The sequence below is a fragment of the Ursus arctos genome, unplaced genomic scaffold (assembly GCF_023065955.2).
Source record: "Ursus arctos isolate Adak ecotype North America unplaced genomic scaffold, UrsArc2.0 scaffold_15, whole genome shotgun sequence".
NCBI classification, from domain to species: Eukaryota; Metazoa; Chordata; class Mammalia; order Carnivora; family Ursidae; genus Ursus; species Ursus arctos.
Window position 1 is genome coordinate 47840937 of NW_026622819.1, and position 16929 is coordinate 47857865.

Consider the following 16929-nt stretch of genomic DNA (forward strand, 5'->3'; position numbering starts at 1 on the left):
AGGCCACTCTGCATACGGTAGAAGAATGTGGTAGAGGGAGCCTGGCTGGAGAGCTTTGTAGAGCAGAGCTGGGCTACTTACCTCTCTAGGCATCACTTATATAAAAGTAATAAACTTCTATCTTATTTAGCTCACTGTTTTATTTTGGTTTGGGAGGGGCTGGGGCAGGGCACAGGTCCCCTTGCTTGCAGCAACTGTAATCTTGGCTGCCACAGTCCCATAGAGATAATTGATACCCCGAGTAAATTATTTAACCTCTCTGTTTCCCAGTCTATAAAATGAGATGGGTCATACGTATGTCAGAGTATTGTGTGAATGACATAAGATGTAATCATAATATTTAGTACAGTCCTGACATATAATAAGCTCACCGAAAACGCTAGCTTACTACCACCATATTCCTCACACAAGAACAGTAAACTCTCACAGAGTTGAAGAATTTCACAAAATTCTTCTCCACAACAATCACCAAAGCTCCAACATTCAGCCCGTACTTTCATTTGTGGGCCCCGTTACGGATACTGTTGGAACTTGCAGGGGCTCATCTTGGAGCTGATACTGAAGATCCTTCTAGAGATAACATGAATGTGGACTGTAATTAATGTCTGTGGATCCCTGAACATAGGCAGCTGTGGGACCCAGCCGTTTTCCCTTTCAGCCTGCCTTCCCCTGTCACCTCTACTTCCAGATAACGTCTCCCCTAGACCGGCCAACCCCCCACTCCCTAACTGAGACCACCTAAGCTGTAGTGGGTTTTCTCCCCACCCCACCCACCTTCACATCAAGAACATACATTATTTTGTAAGCACTGGGAGCGGTGGTAATTATCGTACATCTCTGGGTCTAAGCACCTGGAATCATGCACTAAGGACTCTTACACATATAGAGGAGCTACATCTTAGCCAAGAAGTCAGATCCTAAAGTTAGCGTGAAGAGCAAAAATCACACATAGTCAAAATGACCCCTGAAAATCACTTACTTCATCCATAAAGTATCACATAGGTGGATGTGTGTTTATAACCCACTGAAATTTGAGAACTACTGAACTGGACCAAAGAAACTCTATATACTTACATCTGCACATTCAAACTCTCCTGCTTTTAATAAAATTATTAAAGCTCTCATATGTCTGGAGATGGGAGGACACTGACAAGTTCTTCCTTTCCTCTCTTGGTATTAAGCATATAAAACCTCAATAGAGATACTACATATGCTTCATGAAGTGAGAAATGAGACCATGTCTATGAAGACATTCCCTACTGAACCTAGCACCCAGCAGGTGGATCAGTAATAGTCCCTGGATTCGAATCTAGTACTTGCTCAGTTAGACCCACAGACACAGTGTTCTCGGAAAATCTGGGGAGAAGAATCCAGCGGCTTCCCCTCTTTCTAAGTTGGTACTTCCAGTCGTGGCCTCACTGACCCCCGTCCCAGCCATCACCTTGTGTTAGTTACTAAATCACTTATTCAGTTAAAATGGGAGCATCACATGACTCTTATGATGCTAGTGACAGCTTACCCTCACCTTGGCCAAATTTAAGGGGTTTGCTTTTTTTTTCCAACACAAACAAGCTTTTACGCTACATTAAGGCAAACAAAAGAACTGTGGTTCCCAGGAGTTCACCTGAAGTTCTTCTGAAGAACCTAGGTACCAAGGGCTCTGTGCCCATGACTGGGACATCACTTCTGGGGCTCAGCAGGGATGGGGGGGTGGACAGCTGGGTACACACCTGCCAGCCAACCGAAACCTGAACTCAAGGCATGAGATCCATCTTTAGCTCTATCCTTGATCAAAATGGACCTGGTTGGAGGACTCACCAGAAAAGCAGGACTTTCCTGATCTTCAGGTTGATCTATGAAGGAAGAAAGAGCTGCACAAATGAACAAGTTTATGGACCTTCATCCACAGAAAACCACAAACACAACTGAGATAGTGTCTTAGTGGGAAAACTCAGCTCAAACTCTCAGGCAGCACGCCCACCAGAAATAGAATGAAAGCCACAAATATAAGTCATGCAGGTCATTTTAAATTTTCTGGTAGCCACATTTTAAAAGGGGAACATAACCAGGTAAATTAATTTTAATAAATAGGTTTTATTTAATTCAACATTTCCACAATATTCTCACTTCAACATGCAATCAATATTTTAAAGATATTGATATATTGACAATCTTCAAGATCCAGTGTGTCTTTTATACTTTGTACCTATATTCGAACTAGCCATTGTGCAGGTGCTCAACAGCCACGTCTAGCTAGTGGCCACCATATTGAACCGTGCAGCTCTAAAAGAAAGGTGACGGACTAGCAACCCACAGACTCATTTGGTTTTGGCTTTCATAGTGATTTAATTTTTTAATGAGTTGCCATTATTTAAAGTCAAATTTCACAAGAAAATACCAATTTCTGGTTTCTGTTGAAAGGCGGTATCTGGTAAGCCTAGGAGTCCAAATAACAAGGAGCAAATAGAGCTGAGAACCCACCTAGCACCTCTCCCTGAAGGGAGCATTTGCTTTCCAATTGCCACAGTTCCTATCCGTCCCCATTGCTCTAATTCCTTACACTTCCTGCCTGGCTGTACCCCAGTAGGCGAAATAAATAGCAAAGCCACCACCAACAGAGATAACATCAAAACTAGTGGCTTGTTTAATGTGGTGAATTTTGAAAAAGAAATGTATTTATGTATTTGTACTTTATTTGTTTTCCTCCCACTTGCCATTTATGTTACCATGAACCCTGAATTTAAATGGGGTCATATACACAAAGAAGAAACAAATCCTTGCTTATTGATTCAGGAAAAGACGGAAATCAGCCTAGGGAAGGAAGTGATCCTGTTTACTCTGCTTTTCAAATAACTGAAGACACAAGACTGAGAAGGCTCCGAAGCATTAGGACACCTTGTTATACAAATACATCACTAAAAAGACCTTGGTCTCTAAAAATACTAGGATATATAAACATCTTTCTGTCTGTGTTGCTTATTTCCCACATGTGGCTAATCGCCCATCGGTCTCCTCTCTGTGGCTCCAGTTTCTCTGAGGTTGGTTTCCTCTCTGCCACCACCCCTGTCAAGACCTCCAGGAGAGGGGTCATGGTGGCTCCCAGCATCTCCCACTTTCTGCCTCACCTCCTTTTTTCCTGTCTCCCTCACACTGGCCATTTAAAAGTCTTCCACCACTTCTCCCTGCTACCTGTTTTCTCACCTTATCAAAATCCTCCAGGGACATCCAGATTTATCCCAAGATCTCAGCTGAAAGTTCAAGTCCTTCCATCAGTTACTCTACGGGCTTCTTCACATCAGGCCAATAATAACATCAGCCACGCAACAACAATAATAATACGGTGGCTTCAACGGTGGTGTGGGAGTTTGCTTCTAAAGTCAGTGTATAAAATTAAAACTACATAAACTCAGAATAATCCTTGAAAATCCCTTAAGCTACACATCGAGTGTGGTGTATATGCATTTACAACCTTACATGTTAATATCTATGTACAAAGGTCTGATTTGACAGATTTACATTTAGAGCTCACTCAGAGGCATGTACACGGTGGGATGGAGAACACCATTTAAGCTGTTCTTTTCCTCTTGGCTTTCTTTTCTCTTGTTCAACTACACATAGTTTTTTCTGTTTGTTTGTTTTATTTTTTGTTCAACTACACATAGTTGAAATCAGAAGGACAAAGGTATGCATAACGAAAATCGACCATGATAATAATTTTATAATAAATACCACCAGGTAAGCACTTATAATGTATCGAGCCCAAACCAAACACTTTATAAATATTCTCTTATAATCTTCACCAAAAAACTCTGACTTTTTCATTCTTTTTCTCCTCATTGTACAGGAACAGGCTTGGAGTGGTCAAAGAACTTGCCCTAAATCTTGTAGCTGGTAAGTAGCGAGGTCAGGAGTTGGACCCAGGTCTGTCAAAGAATCCCCCTTTTCAATAATAAAGCCAAAGTCTGCAACTTCGTTCCTCTGGTCTTCTGACTATATACTGAAAATATATCTACAATTCCCATCGATTGAATTGGAGCGTTCACTCACCTCCCCTCCATAAGACTCTAAGCCATGGCAGATCTTGGGCATGTCCTAGAATTCCATTTCTCCAAACATTTCTGTGTCTTCTCCAATCAGGGAACGTCCAGTAAGTGTTTACAGATGGTGAGTGTTTAGTACCAAAAGTTCAGAAGACACCCTAACCAACCATAATTCCCACGACTAGGGAAAAGTTTCCAAATGTTTATTATTTAGGGGGGGAGGACTCCCCCCTTCTCTCTCAAGACTCCATGAGAAAACACTTTAGTAAGCCACTACATAATTTACATTTTCTCATTTTCTTCTGTAAAAATTATAAATCTCTGTATAATTTCCCACAACATTTAACAGAAGAATATTTAAACTAAGAAATGTCTTGTGGATATAAATGGCATGCTCATATAACTAAGTATGTCACATTATATAACTAAATAATATCCTAGACTTTCTGTGTGTATCTGGTAACAGTACTGCAAGTATAAATGAAAAAAAAGTAATAATTTATGAAAACTGATTTGCATTTCCAAATATAAAATGTGTAAAATCCAACTAATTAGCAAGAGTCAGGGCTGAGGTGTTTCTATAGCAACTATAAAAATGCTAAATTATTTTTTCTCCGAAGTGTTTTATATCTGCCTCATTAATGTTTGTTTTTCTCATTTGTTTTGTGGATATTTCCAAAGTGAAAGGTTTCAAAGATTGCAAAGATTCTCTGCTTTGCCACAAAGTTCAAGAAGAGGTTTCCCACTGGAAGTGTCTCCAGGGCCGACGGCGATGTGCATGAAAACTATATTCGGTAGATCTTCTTTTATGCCAGTGGCTCCATCCTTTGTTCTTAGCTTCCTCCTAAATGCTCTTTTTCTCTTATCGCCCCTGATTGTTCTTGGAGCGTCTCTGCTAAGGAGATGTGAACCTGAGGTCAGTTTTTCATCTTGCACCCTTTGCTGCCACCCCGATCGTTCCTAAGAGCGCCTGACCCAGGCAGCAGTGTCCATTCAGCCGAGGATGATAAAGAGCCCCTAGGAACGGCTGTGGGGAACTCGGGCAGTGACCTCTGCCTCTAGCTCTCAGTTTCCCCTTCTGAAAATGAGGTGGATGGACAATGGCCTATCTCTCTCATCTTCTGCAGGTCTTTTGAGAGGCTCCCTGTTGCCTTCCATGTCAATCAAATCCCTTTGCCAGGTTTTTAGTCCTCCTGCCCCCCTCAGAGCAGCCACACCTTAGAGTCCAGAATTTCCGTGGGGCAGCAGTTCTTAACCTTGGGTCACAGAATCAATCAATGGGCTTCAAAGGGATCGTGAGTTCCTTGAAATTCACGCAAACAAATTTTTATTTCAGTGGAACAGTGCAGAGATTGAGAATGGCTGCAGTAAGTTCTAAGTTCCCTGAGGGTAGGACGACGTCTTTTCCACTTGCATTCCCAGAGCCCAGCACAACACTTGCCAAGACAAGGCTCTGCCTTAACCCAGGGGTCCTTCGTGGAGTCCCCAAACCCATTCTGCTCAATCCCCCTGCAGCCCTTCACGCTCTCTCGGGGTTGGGGGATCCTCTGCATTCTCCTCTCTTCCTCCTCGCGGCAGTTCTAGGCTGCTACGCATTGACCGTATTCACTCCATCCCTTCTGTCACCTTGTATCAGAGTCACAACCAGTACCGTATAATGACATTGAACGCGTTTACCTTTTCTGCTGTTTATCCTTCACAACCCGATTACGAACTCTCTGAGGCAAGAATCATGTCTGATAGGATTCTCCTCTTCCTTGTAAGTGCCCAGGACAGTGCAACTCATGAAGTGAGCAGATGCTCGATAAATATATCTGACCAAGGCAAACTATGGGGGCAATTAACAAAAGTTATTTAATTATCTAATTATGTAATTAACGTGTACAATAGGAAGGAAACACACATACATAGCATAATAGTTACAGTGATAAATATGAATATACTTAATATGGCAACCTACTTGATCTTATTTGCAATGACCTTTGATCCCTGCCTGAGAAGCAGGGCTCTTCTGTGTGCTTCAGTCTTTTCTGTCTTGTGCTTCTGGTTATTAATTCATGCCTTGTTCACTGTTCAAGCTCAGTGGTGACTTTGAATTATTCCCAAATTTCTCTTTGCATCTTCCTTGCTTTAATTTAAATTTGCTTTCAATTTTAAAACCAAAGACCCTAATATTCAATTATTCTGTAAAGGAGTTTTGCAATGTTTAATTAGGTGTTTGGCGAGCTAAAATATCTTAACTTTGGGGTGGCTCAGTAGGCTAAGCGTCCAACTCTCGATCTCAGTTCAGGTCTCGACCTCAGGGTTGTGAGTTCAAGCCCCATGCTGGGCTCTACACTGGGCATGGAGCCTACTTAAAAATTAATTAACTTATTAATTAATTAATTAATATCTTAACCTCAAAGGACATTCACATAATCTCTCAGTCAATCACGCTCACAGGGGGGAAACAAGAGAAAGAGAGGGACTGATGTGTGCTGAAGATTATAAATTGCTCTTATTTCTTAAAAACTTGGATTCTAAACAGAATTCCCTTCTGATACTCTAATCCCCTAAATTCTGCCATGTTCCAAGTAGAACAATCACATAGAACAATGCAAACAGCTCTGACTTATGGGTCCACCTGTGCACGTGTAACCAGGCAACAGAACGCTGTCGCACACAGTTCATGAATGCAGACCATCCCCTATGTGAGCCCACAGGCACACGTATGTGTGTATAAAGGCAAGTGGGCTTTGCCTAAGAACCACCCAGCTCCACTTAACTCTAAGCCAAGTTTAATCAAATACTAATTCCCAGTCTTTTTGTTGGGTGTTATTTAGACTTTCAGTAAAGCACATGGCATCACGTCTAAACGATCAGGAACAATAAGGATATCCTTAAAGGACTGTGCTGTTGACAAAGAGCATATACAACCAACCCAGCTGGAAGGGATTCACTTAGAATGCCCCTTTAGCAATAGCTGTAATAATTTAATACCATTAGTCTCCGTCTCAACTGTAAATGGCCTTAATGGTCCCCGCAGTGTTCCCTCAGATTATATACCGATATTGGGGCACAGCTTTTATGCTCACATTACCGCTGCTAATTGTAAAGCCCTTGTGTGGGATACACTCGCGTGTTGCAATCAGTGTCTTCCGTTAACTTCTTAAGGGCACAGCTTTAAAAGGAGCATTTGTCAACACGAGAGAACAGGCAGGAGAACGTTTCATCGGGCTTCAACGTCGAGGGGGACCCAGAAAAATCTGATTGCCTCGCTCCTCCTCTGCAACAAGCACTGTTGCTTCAAAACTTGCTAGCAGCCATCTCCTCAAAGGATTTATTTTGATAGTTCATGAATGTGTTGTCACACAGCATAATTAAAGCTTACAGAACTATTATCAAAACACAGAGGAAATGTGCTCAGGGAGGCTGATGGCTACCCGGCCGCCTGTGTCTGCTGCTTCCCACAGGATGTGCGCTGACTGACCAGCTGGCTTCCAAGTTCTGACACTAGGCATATGGAGGAGAGCGAGGCCTCGGGGTAAAGTGCGCGGGCAGGCTTCAGTGAGCAATCAATTACAAGTAACAGCCAGCCCCTCTCGGTGACTGTATATATTCCCACCATCACACACTACCAGCTTGCCTCTATTTTGAATGCAATAAAACTTGTAGGGAGCCGACTCATGCGAAACTCTTAAAGATATATGGTAGGGATTAACCATAAAAACACTAATTAAGGATATGGGCAAAGGAATTAGAGGACAGGCAAAAAGGCTTTCTGCCTCGCAGTTTGTATATAATGAAGAAGGAAAGACTAAAAACAGTCTTCTCTGTTTTTCTGAAGACGCAATGTCACGTGTTCCTCAAGGCGACTGGCCACCTCAGTGGTATTCAATGAGATGTGGATGGGCAGAGAGACGGACAGAGAGGAAAAGAATAGGACATGCAAGAATTTTTTTAATCAAAGGTTTCTCTTTTTTCGCATTTGAGTTTAAAAAAGATTTTGTAATTCTCTGAATAAAATATGAAAAGGAATTGTGAAATGAAATGATTATATTTCCAAATGGCCCTGAATTTGGACCTTGCCTTCCCATCTCTTCCTTCAATATAGCAAAGTTCCTGGACTTATTTCTCTGCTTTGGGAATTGTGAAAGCTTGAGGCCATTTACAGTAATAAAAAGCTCTCCTTCACTTGTAGAAAAGAGAACTCTTAAGCAAATATTAATTTATTTTCTATATCAGTGCCAGAATTTTCTCACTAAAAAAAAAAAGACTAAGTTTGTGCAATTCATTTTTAGCAAATAACTTTAGACAAAAGAAGCAAATGAAGAGACCATTGAGTGCTCATTTTATCGTGGCATATGATAGTTACGTGATATATACAGTACTAAAAAACCTATGAAACAGGAATTATGCCTATTGTACAGATAAGGAAATGAAGCCCAGACTGAACCAAGTCAAGCCTTCCGACTGGTAAGGAAAATGCTGAAACTCAAACCCGGTCTGTCTGATGCCTGAGTTATTTTTTTCATAAGTCTTCCCATTGTCCTTCTTCCTTAGACTGATATGAATGAAGCTCACTATGTTGTGTGTCCTGAAGACAGTCTCAAGGAGTGAAGCCTTTGGGACATAGGAGCTCTTCCTCCACCATATTACATTTGCGAAGTTGCTAATTTGTATGGTTCGGAACACGTAGATGTCGATAGGAAAAAATTGTATTTGTTTAATCTTTACCTGACTTTGTCTTTTACTCACAAAAACAAAATTCTAGAAGCTAGTTTCCATACCTCCCACTCTGTTTAAATTTATAGGGAAATCCAGAAGCATCCTAAAAGAACAGCCAAATGTATTACTTACTATGAAATAGCATGAAGTATGACAGAGAGAACCCACTGATAGGAAATCAATCCATGTAAAAATAATCAAGCATTGCTATCTAAATAAAACCATTCTAGGTTAAATGTGGAAGTGAGGGAGAGAGTGGGGAATGGGGGAGAGGAGAGACAGGCACATGAGAAGCGAGCATGTTTTCTTAACAATTCACAGCTTTCTGAGTTTGTTTCTTTGGAATCAAAATTCTTTCTTTAGATTGCTCCTGGGATTACTCAAGCAAGGAAAGATGAATTGTTGGTTAAAAAAAAAATAGCAGTTTAAGGTAAGAATTTTATTTCCTAGAATGGGAAGGCCGACAGTATTCAGACAAAATCTCTGTAACTTGGGCCACCCCTGATGTTGAGAATCCTAGAAACCTATACACCCCACAAGCCAACTACCAAAGGCTCAACAGATCCAAGCAGAGAAGCCACCAAGGTCACTTTTCATAGATTTATAATTGCCTGCTAGAAGATGCTTCCTGAGAATAGAAACCTCACCTTCACAAACTTTACTTGATCCACAGTTGACATCCTGGACGATGAAATGATAGGGCTGATGCTTAACCGACATGCCTACCCACACTTAAACCTTGGCATAACCATGAAATTTTCCCAATTTAATGGCCCTTGCTTGATATATTTTTGGAATTTCTCTTTTAGAAATTCCCTTATTGTCCTACCTCAAACACAACCGAACAAAAAAACCCATTACTCATACTTCATGATCAAATGCAACAAAGAAAATCATACAAGTTGACCACTTGCTTAATTTCTAACATTTGGCTCTTTCTAAACAGAGCCCCCCAAAATGAAGACTTATCTCTATCAAGGATATTCAAAGTAACATGCTCCAGACTAAGGGCAAACCAAGGTTTAAAGAAATCATATAAGCTCATGGCTTCCCAGAGGGAAATTACTCATTTAGATGTATAAGTGGGGATATGTTTCTTTAAAAAATAAATACGTCAAGTGACTCCTTGCTATTTATGCTTTATAGAATCACTTCTAAGTGAGACTGATTGCTAATCAGAAGTATTCTCCATGGCCCCTGGGTTTGGAAGTAGACATGAAACAATAACAGTGAGGCTCATGGGCCAGTTGAGATGACCAGTGATCAACCACTTACAACTGAGCCAGAACCTGAACCTGGCATTTACATACCAACATAGGTCAAAAGAGCCACCTCTTCTGCAAGACTTCTGTTCCCAAGACTTTGCTGTGGCCAAATGACAAGTATCTATTGGTGTGAAGGCATATCAGCTACATAGCCCTCAGGACCTTGAGCTACTGATAGGAAATATACAGAAGACATTGCAAAATCCTTTGGTCACCATGCCCTGCATTTCTCCAGTCAGCTGGGCAAACTTAGCCCACACAGAAGGCATCCTCTGACCTCCCTTTCCAGGGCAGAGGTCAAAGGAGATTGAAAGTGAATCACCTCCTTGGTGCGGTCGCCTATAATGGCCTTTCCTTGACATCAGGTGCTAAGCTACCCTGGCTCTGCTCTTCTTATATTTTACTCTCTCTGATTGATGTTAGCGAATTCTCCCACAAGGAAAGCGATTAAGTGATTTCCAGAGAGGGAAGGGGCTGCAGAGGTCTCTAAGTGAGCACGCAAGACGCCCAAGGAAATAATCTGGGATGTCCCAGCGCCAAATCTGTAACTATTGCCTGAGTACGTGAGTTATGATTTTTGTTTTTCCCGCACAGCGTATACATAACGTGACAGGCTTTATTTATTGGAGCTGATTTATCCACACTGCTTTATTGTTGACCAGCTTTTATTTCTTCCTTAACCTTATTAACCCTTGCTAGTATTTGACAGCTTAACACCCTCCATCACCCTGCAACATTCACTCTGAGAACCGACGTGGAACTAATAGCAGCCCTTTTATTTCCAATCTTTGAGGTCACAAGCAGCTGCCCTAGCCTGAACCCTGAAAGATTTTTCTATAGGTAGTTCTCTTTCAATGGGTCGTCTCCTTAATGTATCTCTACAGGTCTGTCTGGATGTTTGAAATGAGATGTGATTCCTGCTAACTTTAGTCACCGCCAACATGTACCTTAGAAAAGGAAGAATAAGTTTTACCTCCGGAAAAAAGCCCTGACCGATTCAACTGAAACAACTTGGTGATTTTCTTCTCGGGCATTTTATCACTCTTCAGGTTACATCTGAGGAGTGCCCATTTGGGTACACACCTTTGATTGTCTCAACAAAATCCACTAGTGAAACAAACGCACAAACTTCTATTACCCGGTGTAAGTGTGAATGAAATAGAGCATGGTGGGTGGGATTTGCTAGCTCCGTTTTTCAGCCTGGATTGATTAACTCTAATAAATTCAGGGAGGCGATGTCAGATGATGCCCGTCAAGCTGGATCTTACAGCCCAGTTGTTTATTATTTCACACTGCCCCGGGCTCAGTCTTTGACATTCACCACCCTAAAAGGTCATGAAGTCAAATTCTACAGCCAGATTTAGCAAGTATTTTGGTGAGCAGGCTTCTGTGTTAATGAAGACTAGTTTTCTTATCATTCAGACTTAGGGGGGAAAATTCTAGGTTGAACACAAATATCCCCAAATCAACAAATTCACACTTTTAAATAACTAGGTCAGGGTAAGAACATTTAAGACCACAGGAGACAGAAGAGGATATACATGGAAGCCGGTCAGCGCTAACAAACCAAGCAAACAGAAGACTTCACAATGGTGGGGGCAAAAATAACATTTCCCACCAGCAAAGATGGGAAAACCTGAGCCAACAGCCAACAAAGTCCATGGCACAAGCGCTTCATTAACGGGCAAACCTAGGCTGGCCACCATTACTCTTACCATCCCAAAGACGCACCAGGCTATTGTTTCCCAGCACAAAAAAAAGATCCAGAAGCTGGACTCACAGTTCTCCATGCTCTGTATAAGTCAGAGCTAGAAGTCTTAGAAGCATTCCATGTTCCCAAACTTTTCTTTCCCTAAGCTTAATACAATCCTAGATAATTGAAATCAAGGACATCAGTCCAGCAATTTTTTTTTTTTTTTAGAACTTCTACCTGGGAAGAATATAGCATGATTGACAAGCATAAGGTCAGTGCCACTTTCTTTATTTTCTAGCCATCAAACCTTCCTTTGTCTGCCCCTCACCCTCCCTGTGTCTCTAAGATAAGAGGGAAAAATAGACATCTGTCTACAGCACACACAAGTTTCCACTGGGGGGAAATCCAACAAAACAAAAAATGGAGAGAAAGAAGAGATTGGGTCTATTTCATTTGGTTTAGGTCCTGCCAAATTTCCACTAACCCCACCCAGTTGACTCTTCTGGCCTCAAGAGGGTATGCCCAGCATTTCAGCAGAGACAGTGCCACTGTCTACACAGCCTGAATTTTTTTCATAAGTAAGAAATCCCTACTTGCACACTACTCCTATCCTTCATTGTCGGTAAACACATGGACATTATGCTCATACACTCTGATGACCTCAGTATTTCTCAGAGACTTCCAAAATTCTTCCTCCTATTAATATATGGTTTATCCTAGACAAGGCCTAGACCCCATCCCCTCCTAGTTAGACTAACTTCTCCAAGTCACCACTGAAATACCACTACTTTGAGGAGTCTTCCCAGACCACTGCTCACTCCTTCATCAGGTTAGGCTGCCTGAGATACTTAACAGTCAACACTCAATAAATGTTTACTATCATTCTCTCCCACATTACCAGATCAACTTTTGTAGGCCTGAGAATGCAAAAAAAAAAAAAAAAAAAAAAAAAAAGTCCTAAGAGATGCTTCTTGAAAATGTAAATTCTCAGTCACCCGTTCCCAGAAATTCTGATTCTGGCAGGGGCTTGGGAAACTTCATTTGACCAAAGTAATTCGGAGATTCTGACACGGGTGATCCTCAGCACTGCCCTAAAATGTTAGCCCTGTGGGAGCGTAATCCACGTCTTAATCAGTCTACTCAGCGTTATGCCTAGTATATAGCTGGCATCTGATAAACACTGAATTGAAACAAGGAGATTCTGATCCCAGCTCCTCCTCCTCTAGTCTTAATTTTCCAGCCCTCACACAACAGTTGGTCAACAGGGGAGAGCACTGCTGAATCTCAGATCTTTGCAGCTCCCGAGTTGTATAAAGTACTTTCAAGATTGTCATCCTCAGGGTTCCCCCCGCTCATATGGATTTTTCATTTACTCTCTTTTGGAAGAATGAACTTCAGTCCATTCCTTTTCCAAATAAAGGTTGCAAGGGAAAAACTGACATGAACTTGGCAAATAAGGGTTTCTATTATTAAAACAAACTGAGGGCTTCAGAGGGAAGGGGGGTGGGGGAATGGGATAGACTGGTGATGGGTAGTAAGGAGGGCACGTATTGCATGGAGCACTGGGTGTTACACGCAACTAATGAATCATCGAACTTTACATCAGAAACCAGGGATGTACTGTATGGTGACTAACATAATATAATAACAAAACATTAAAAAAAAAAAAAGCAGGTTGAAGCTGGAGCTTTGTGCAACTGCTTCCTACTTTCTGAAGTGTCTCTATTTTAAGTGTATGGATAGTGCTTGAAAAATCCCAGCAGGCTCTAGATGAGAGATGGTCATCCTCTCTCCCCAACGGGAGCTGGGCTCATGCACTAAAGGAAGAACAGGGTGGCAGGATGGGAACAAGGAGACTTGGGGTGCAGATGGGGGAAACAGAACAACACTTCTTTTCATTCTATTCAGGAACTTAGTGATGAGCTAGTGAGAAACCAATTAAAATGGACTGCTAGGCTAAGAAAGTTTAAGCTTCTAAAAAGATGCCATCAACACTCCAAGCAATTGAAATGGTACCATACTGGGGGTGGGAGGGGGGAGTATGTGAAACATTTATTCACTCATCAAATATTTATTTAGTGTATGCGGGCCTAGAATGGAACAACGAACAAGAAGAACAAAGTACCTGTTCACAAAGAGTTATCATTCTGTGGATGGAAGGGAGAGAATCATACCATTAACAAGGAAACAAACAAGATATTTTGATGAGAGCAGGGCTTCATCCATTTTGTTCACTACCATATCCCCTTAGCCAAGTAAAGTAATATGGACTCAACAAACATTTGTTAAAGGATGAATGGAGTGTTGGATGGATGGAAAGATAGAAAGGAAAGCAAGAGAAAAAGGTTTCTCTGAGAAAGTGACATTTGAGCTGAAAAGCAAGAAGGAAGCAGTCATGAATGTTCTGCAAGAAAAGTTCCAGAAGAAAGAAACACCAAGTTCCCAAGGCATGAATGGGTTTGGCCTGTCAGAAGGCCAGGGAGGCTGGAGTGTGGCGGAAGCAACCCGGGGCAGTGGGGACAGTGGCAGGGGTAGAGACCAGAGCCCAAACAGGGACATGATGAGCACCAAGGATGGAAAACAGTAAGCACTTGTCATAGTAACTTTATCCATCCAGCTAGCATTTTCAGAACATCTGATGCATATATGACTCAACGTCAGTTGCTATGGAGAATACAAAGCCTGCTTTACCACAATGGGCTTAAACCAGAGTTTTATAAGAATGAAATCTTAGGTATTCATTTTGCAAACAAAGTGGAAGAATCACTCATATGCATTTCCCAACCCTAAAATATGTGTAAGACATTATTTTTGATAGCTATTACCCTTACTACATAAAGATTTAAAGAAACCGATTATAAAAATACTAAGATTCCAATAAAGAGGTCCTCGACGAGAAGGAAATGCGGAAGTCACAAAGAAGGACATGTAAATAACAGATGCAAACATGGAAAAATGCACAACCATGCCGGTAATAAGAGACATATACACCAGGGGCGCCTGGGTAGCGCAGTCGTTAAAGCGTCTGCCTTCGGCTCAGGGCGTGATCCCGGCGTGCGGGGATCGAGCCCCACATCAGGCTTCTCCGCTGGGAGCCTGCTTCTTCCTCTCCCACTCCCCCTGCTGTGTTCCCTCTCTCGCTGGCTGTCTCTCTGTCACATAAATAAATAAAATCTTTAAAAAAAAAAAAGAGACATATACACCAAAGTCCAATTTTCATGTATTAAATTACAAAACGGTAAATTTAATGATAATACACAATGCTGGCAAAGATCTAGAGAAACTGGTACTCACACAAATAATCAATAGAATTGAGCACAGGGAACTCAAGTTGTTGGAAAACCATTTGACGTTCTGCATTGAGAGCCATGAAAATGTAACGTCTGAAAAAGTAATTCTTCTTCTGAGACTTAACACAAGGCTTTCAAAGTATTTTCTACAAAGCCCTGGGGCTCTGCAGAGGAGCCCCAAGGCCTCTGGTGGTTATGAAAGGGGGAGAAGAGGTTTAGATACCCTACCCCACGACAACAAGCATAGTCTCTTTCATATATAATCGGGATCCTTACATAACAGAGTTTACTTGAAAAAGGAGTTCTGATACTTAATTTTTTTTAGAAAAATCTATTCTTTTAAAAAATAATCCAAATTATAAAAATAACTATAAATACGAATATTCTCATTAGTATTCTTTATAATAGTGAAAAATGAAAAAACACCCAACTTAAACAATAGGAAAATAATTTATTATCCATTAAATATGAACTATTTAGTGATGTGGAAAATTATATATAAATATATATAGTATCAGAATCATATGAGCATTTAAAACAAAGAATACACAACTGTAGTTATACCATGATAGCTTTTTAAAAGTCGACATGAATTTAAAATGCCATGTGATGGGGGCGCCTGGGTGGCACAGTGGTTAAGCGTCTGCCTTCGGCTCAGGGCATGATCCGGGCGTTGTGGGATCGAGCCCCACATCAGGCTCCTCTGCTATGAGCCTGCTTCTTCCTCTCCCACTCCCCCTGCTTGTGTTCCCTCTCTCACTGGCTGTCTCTATCTTTGTCAAATAAATAAATAAAATCTTTAAAAAAAAATTAAAATAGATAAAATAAAATAAAATAAAATGCCATGTGATAAGTATGGTCAGATTGTGGGGTTTTTCTTTCCTTTTTTTTTATTTCTCTCCCAATTTTTCAGTAATGTAGTTAAATTACTTTTATAACTTATTAAAGAAAAAAAAACTTTTAAAAATAACCTTGATGGCCAGGGGCCCATGCATTATTATTTCTCTCTGCCTTTCAGCAACCAGCAAAGGACTGGCATAGAAGAGATACTCCATAAGTATTGGTTGAATAAATAGATATATTTTTAAATTAAAATCCAACCATGAAAAAAAGCAGTAGAAAGAGGCAGGAGGGATTCCTTCTGGAGGGGCTGGAGGAAGGCCTCATGCAGAAGAAGCAGGTGGGAAAGGTAGCCAGGCAGAAGGAAGAAGAGAAGTCAGAACATGGAGATGGGAAAGCACGAACTGGATCTGGGAAAAGGAAGAAATCTGAGTCGCAGAAGCATAAGGCACCTGGGGGACATTCAAGGAATATGAGGCTGAAGAGGTGGTTGGAACCCACAGGCCAAATAATTCCGGCTTTACTAAGGGGGCAGAGTGCTCCAGCAAACATCTGTGAGCAGAAGTGACATGTTCAGAACTGGACATCATGGAGACCACCGTGGCTCTCATGTGTACGGAGGCCTGGACCGGGCACAGTGGACGGTGAGGAGGAGGGCCCAGGAGACCAGCTGGGAGGCCAGCGAGGCAGCAGGGGCTGATCAAGGGCTGGAGCTGTAGGAATGGATAGCCGGGGACCCCCGGCTGGGAAGGCGACTACCATGTATGTAGAACTCTCCCACAACGTGCCTGGAATCCACTAAGGCACAGAAACTGTCCTTAAGAAGTCTGTCCATGGTGGGGGGCGGGGGGGGGGCAGTAACGCCCTCCTCCCCTTGCCATGTCACCCAGGCTTACTTTCGTGCTCGAGTGCGTGTGCACATCCAACAATTAAAGCTTCATCGTGTCTCGCATTTGTTTATTAGCAGTCCCAAATGTTTCCTGTGCTATATAAAGTTTACCTTTGACCGCCCCTGGGGAAGTGAGGGTGGAGCTGGGAGAAGGGGAGGAGGCCGAATCTGTAGCCGGCTCACCAGCGGACCCTCTTGTAAAATA

At 41.8% G+C, this 16929-nt stretch overlaps 1 protein-coding gene and 1 long non-coding RNA gene across 15 annotated transcripts in view; one reads left to right on the forward strand and one right to left on the reverse strand.

Moving 5' to 3' along the window:
• EBF1 (EBF transcription factor 1) overlaps window positions 1-16929 on the reverse strand; it is a 384748-nt gene that overhangs the window by 302721 nt on the left and 65098 nt on the right. The gene's annotated exons all lie outside the window — the stretch shown is intronic.
• Window positions 1-16929, forward strand: part of LOC130543716 (uncharacterized) — a 50702-nt gene continuing 33773 nt past the window's right edge. Inside the window, exon 1 of the long non-coding RNA XR_008959230.1 lies at window positions 1-16929. This exon is cut by the window's right edge and continues 17543 nt beyond it. This is a non-coding gene — a long non-coding RNA (uncharacterized LOC130543716).